The sequence below is a fragment of the Nematolebias whitei genome, chromosome 13 (assembly GCF_014905685.2).
Source record: "Nematolebias whitei isolate Nwh7 chromosome 13, NemWhi1, whole genome shotgun sequence".
NCBI classification, from domain to species: domain Eukaryota; kingdom Metazoa; phylum Chordata; class Actinopteri; order Cyprinodontiformes; family Rivulidae; genus Nematolebias; species Nematolebias whitei.
In genome coordinates, this window is record NC_056510.1 from 34,130,801 (window position 1) to 34,136,545 (window position 5,745).

Sequence of the window (5,745 nt, forward strand, 5' to 3'; positions counted from 1 at the left end):
GGGGGGGGGGGGGGGGGGCGGTGACTGGCACAGACCCACCCCCTCCCCAGAGAGCAGGCAATGCCTGCTCACCTCCCCAACCCTTACCCAGAACCCTAAATGTCTACATGCTACTTATGAGAGTGGGCACAGGTCCTGGAGGTGAGAATGATTACACATCCCACCACCTATATGCCACTGTATGCCAACTCCAGACCCTACATATGCATGTGTCGTGAGAATGTTATATGTGAGTATCTAGGTTGTTTAATAAAATTGTGGCCCAGGTCTCCACGAACCATGGAGATGGAGGATCCTTCCTGCAGCTCAGTAGTGCACCTTAGCCCCAAGGCCCTGTTTGAGTGGTGGTGTGATGGTGTGGGTGGAGGAAGATGTCGGGATGGGGAGTAAGAACTGAGGTGGCAATGCCCTCCCAGGGAGTCAACTCCCCCACTGACCCCAATAGGCACCCCCATTCTTCGAGATCTTCCAGGGGAGGGAGGCTCCAGTACATCCATCCAGGAGCAGGAGGCAACCACACCACCAGGGACCCAGGCCACGGATTGGCACATAGCCCTGAGGACCAACCAGATCCGGGGCCAGCGACTCCCACCCACGAGACCGTCCAGAAACCCCAACCTGATCCCCAGCTCAATACCCAGCCCCGACCAAAAAAGCTACCAAATTCCAACTGCATCAAATACCCAGGAGTGCCCAAACAGCTGCTGATAGTGCACCACAATGACCACAATGCGCACCACCACCCCATAAAGGATCTGACCAGTCCACCACAGCAACACCTACAATGAGAGTACCCCATGCAAGGGAGGGCACACACCTAACATGCCCAGACATCCCCAGGCCAACAGTGCAGAGCCACCCGAGTAAGAGCCCCCAATACACCCCCACCCACATCCCCCCACAGCCCAGACCCCCAGCCAAGCACCAGGCTGCAGCAACAGCCAGGCAAGAAGACACCCAGGCTGAATCCACCCATCCCCTCCCATGGCCCGTCCACCCCCCCCCCACGCAAACCCCCCCCCCCCCCCCCCGGTAGAGGCCCCAAAGCCCACCAATGCACCAAGGGCCCCCAGGCCAGGGCTGGGCGCAGGCGCATGCACTGGCCCAAGATCCCGACAACATACTCGCCAAGACCTGAGAACCCTGGGTCAAACCGGGACCCCAGCCCGGGAGCGACACTCTCCCAGAAGCCCGAGCCCGTGACCACCCAAAGCCCACCCAGAAGCAGCCAGGCCACCAGGCCAGTAACCTGTGTCCACCGGTACAGACCGCCCATAATGGGCAGCTGTGGCTGAGTGGTTAGAGCAGTCGTCCTCCAATGCAAGAGTTGGGGGTTCTAATCCACCAGCAGTCACATGCCGAAGTGTTCCTGGGCAAAACACTGAACCCCTCGTTGCCTCCGATGTGTGTTCCATTGGTGTATGAATGTGATAAAAGCTCTGATTAGTCTCTTTAGAATGATTTGTTCACTTAGCTTTGTAGAGATCTAGTATAGTGCTGTATGAATGGGTAAATGAGGACACAGATTGTAGTGTCAAGCGCTTTGAGTATCTCCATAAGATAGAAAGGCGCTTTATAAGTACAATCCATTTACAGTCCATTTACCATAAGCCTGCATGCAGCCAGCAGAGGTCAATGCCCAGAACCACCAAAGTCACCTCCCCAGTTGAGTGCTATTGCCCCAAGCCCATGACCCCGCCCCCATGCCCCCATGCCCCCATGCCCCCAGCCCCGATACCCCCACACATCAACAGTGATGCCCCACGGGACGAAATCAAAGGGGTTCACCCACCTCCACTACGTGTTGGAGCCGATCAAAGAAGCCCAAAGAGATTGGTCTGATGTAGAGGTACAGGCTGTCTCAAAACTGATGTAATCCCACAAAACGTCTTTATACTGTTTAATACTAAGAGTATTTTTATTTTTCCAATTCATGAGTATAGTTTTTTTTTTTTTTGCTATACATAAAGCAGTAAAAATCATGTGAAATGACTTTGTCTCCAAGGTGACATTATCTAAATGCCCAATAAGCAAACTGACAGAGAGAGTGGAATATTACATCAAACAAAAGCATGAAAACAAATTAATGGATCATCAGTAAATACATGATAAATGTGTTGGGATTCTGTGTTTCTGGTTCCTTTTGGCAGTCTTTTTTGTTCTTGCTGGTACTGTGAGCAGACAGAGCTAATGGAGACCAGCTGTTTCCAATGACAGCTGATTATCACTCTCTTTCAGGGTGAGTTATTCCAGCATTCTTTACTTAACCTCTTGTGCATTTTTTGAGAATTAAGAAAATTAAACTTATTATACACTCTAGAGAGATATTCAGGTGTTCTCGGGTTCACGTTTCCTTGTTACCTCATGGAAATCCTCTTCTGCTGAAAGTAAGCTTCTCTTACAATGAAGGAACAAAGTTGATTACATTGACTCAGTCCTTCACGCCCATCCTGCCTGCTCTCCACCATACAATACCTGCTTGCCTTCAAACCTGGACACCATCCCTTGAGTAGAGAACCAGAGTCCATCAGTTATCCTCTGAGCCTGGAAGAAACAAGAAACTTTGGTTACGTACTGTAACCCCAGATTCTATGAGTATAGGCATAGCCCTTTAAGGCTGTCGCTGGTGGGTTTATCCCGTCATGCAAAGCATCGTACTGAAAAAATTTAGTCCACGCCCACCTGTTGTGTGGGCCCCACCCGGTCCGTATAAATTATGTTAAGAGCGGGTAATCGGCTCCCAAATAGTTTTTTTCTTCAGCCATTTAGGAGCCAGTGAGGCCCGCTGCTTAAAGGGCTACGCCTATACTCATAGAATCTGGGGTTACAGTATGTAACCAACGTTCTATTTTGTATAGGCTTCGCCCTTTAAGGCTGTCGTTGGTGGGTTAAGGGTGAAGCATGATGTAGTCTCCGCCTCACTGGGTCCATTCGAACACCATAAGAAGCGTCCGCTTGCTCAAAAAACATCTGGTCACTCAGCTCCCCATGTGCATAAATACTCGTTGCGTAATTATGTGTACCATGCACAGACGCGCACTGCGTAGTTTATGCGCTCCGAGTGCATGAACACCCCGGAAAGGTTTTCAACAGGAAAGAGGAGAAGCTGAAAAAGGCTGTGAACAGAGCAGATCCACGTCTCTTCAATATGAACAGATTAATAATAAGTGAACTGATTATTAATCGAATAAACTGATTGATGACAGAAGTCATGAACTGATTAGTGACCATAGAACAAGAACAACAGTCATAACCTGTGACTGATAACAACATCTCACACTGTAAATGCATGCAGTCAGATGTGAGTTTAAACGAGATTCCATGAAACAACAATATTCATTCTGTTAAGGCACTAAGGACAGAATGCGTCATGGAACGAGCCGACACATCACGTAAATAGAAGCGAATAAATGAATAAATCATAAATGGGTGTTGACCACGCGGCCACAGTGCAAATATCCTGCATTGTTATACCATTATGCAAAGCAGTTGAAGATACGATACCTCTGGTCGAATGCGCCCTGAGGTTTTCAGGAGGCTCTAAATCTGATTCTCTGTAGGCTTCAGAAATGGCCTCACACAGCCAGTGTGACAGGCGCTGGATGGATAACGGGCGACCTGCAGATGCGTCTCTATAGTGCATAAACAGATGTTGAGTCTGACGCAGTGCCGCCGCGCATGCTACGTAACAGGTCAACGCACGCACAGGGCAGAGAAGATGGAAATATGCTTCTTCTGATTTATGGGGAGAAGGGAAAAATCCCTCCGACGATATCACGCTTGATTTAAATGAGCTTGTGATTTTTTTAGGCATAAACGCTGGGTTAAGCCTCAGATCAGCTGAGCTGCCATCAGCCTGAATTCTGAGACATGACGGAGCAACAGAGAGTGCAGATAAATCACTCACCCTCTTAGCGGATGTTAAAGCCAACAGCAGGGTTGTTTTAAGAGACAAGAATTTAATCTGAACCTGATCTAGTGGCTCGAGTGGAGCTGTGATCAGGGCTCTCAGAACCAGCGTTAAAACTCACTGTGGAGAAAGTGTGTGTGATACAGGCCTGCGCCTCTGTGCACCTTTTTAAAAAACGCTTCATCAGTGGATGATTAAGAACTGTTCTGTCCCCAAAACCTTCGTGACAAGAAGAGATGGCTGCAGCATACGTTTTAATCGTGCTGAACGCCAGATTTCTGTCCATCAGCTGCTGCAGAAAGGACAGCACGCCACCTAGTGGACATGAGGTGGCCTCTACACCTTTCTCCGTACACCAGCGCTGAAAAAAACTGTCCACTTTGATGTGTACAGTGCTGTGGTGGAGGCAGCACGTGAAACCTGGATCGTGCACACAACATCTTGAGAGAGACCCATCCTCTCTAAAACGAATCTGCTCAGTGGCCAATTCCAAAGGTACTGGCCTATTTCTGGGTAACTCCTGATTGTTCCTCCCGCATGGAAGAGAGCATCCTCCCTCCACGGCAGTTTCCACAGGCACCCCGATAACAGGTGTTGTAGAATTGGGAACCACGGGGTGTTCACGCGCTCGGGAGCCACCAGGAGGTCTGTCAATCCCTCCTCCCTAACTCGGTTCAGATACCGTGATATCAGAGGGAGTGGGGAAATGCATAAAGAAGCATTTTGGGCAACTGGCTGTGAGCGAACGCGTCCACCCCTAGCGGTGGTTTGTCCTGCGGGCTCAGTGAGAACCATAGTTGAAACTGAGCGTTCTCTCGCGTGACAAACAAGTCCACGGCCACTCTGCCAAACTTCTGCCATGTCTGAGCTATCAGCTCGGGATAGAGGCTCCCGTCCCCGTGACGCGGACCGCCCCTGGACATCACATCCACCCTTCTGTTCAGAACACCGGGGATGTACACTGCTCTGATGGGGAGTGGATTTTGGTGTGCCCAACACAGCAGCCGTCTGTGTGAATCAACACATGTTGATTCCGTAGCACAAAAGCAAAATGTTGAATCACATTCAAAAATGTGCATGTATTATGAAATTCTTTATCAAAGGGTTCGTGAACGATCGGCACCAGATATTCAGACAAGAGGAAAAATAAAACACAGAGACTGTAACTTGCTAGAATAATATTTGTCATTTATTAATCTGCCACAAGAAAACAGCCAAGCAAAGTCATGTACAGTTGGTACACTCTTAACACACAAATTGATATGAGTATCTCTCACCGTGACAAATGATCGGGAAGCCTTTCGATCCAAATGACAGAACTCACATCAACAACTGCATGGCACCGCGCGCTGGTCCACACAAGACTTCCAAAATTCCCTTGCCTGTCACACTTCCTTTATACCTTTTCCCTGACCGGATCGCGTGAGAGCAGTGAAAAACAAGTTTGATGGTTACCAGAACAACGGATGAGGAGCTGGTGATTTATTACCAACAAGGAGCACTGTGACCGCAAAGCGGGCCAAGACCTTGAAGCCAGAAATACTCCTTAAACTTTGCAAAGCATTAGACACTGCACTCCTCCGTCCCTCTGCAAACCATCAAAGAGTGTCCCAACAATTAACAAAGGCAACATAAATCATTCCACCCTTTGTTCTTTATGACATGTTAAACAAAGTACAATCCCTAATATGTGAATAACACGTTGTATAAGTGTGTTTTCAAACTACATGTAAATGAGTGTAAAATAAGTATAAATTGACATAAAAGCATCAAAATAATCATTCCTATATCAGTGCGACACTCCAAAACATTTATATGAGCTACTGTGTGGGGTG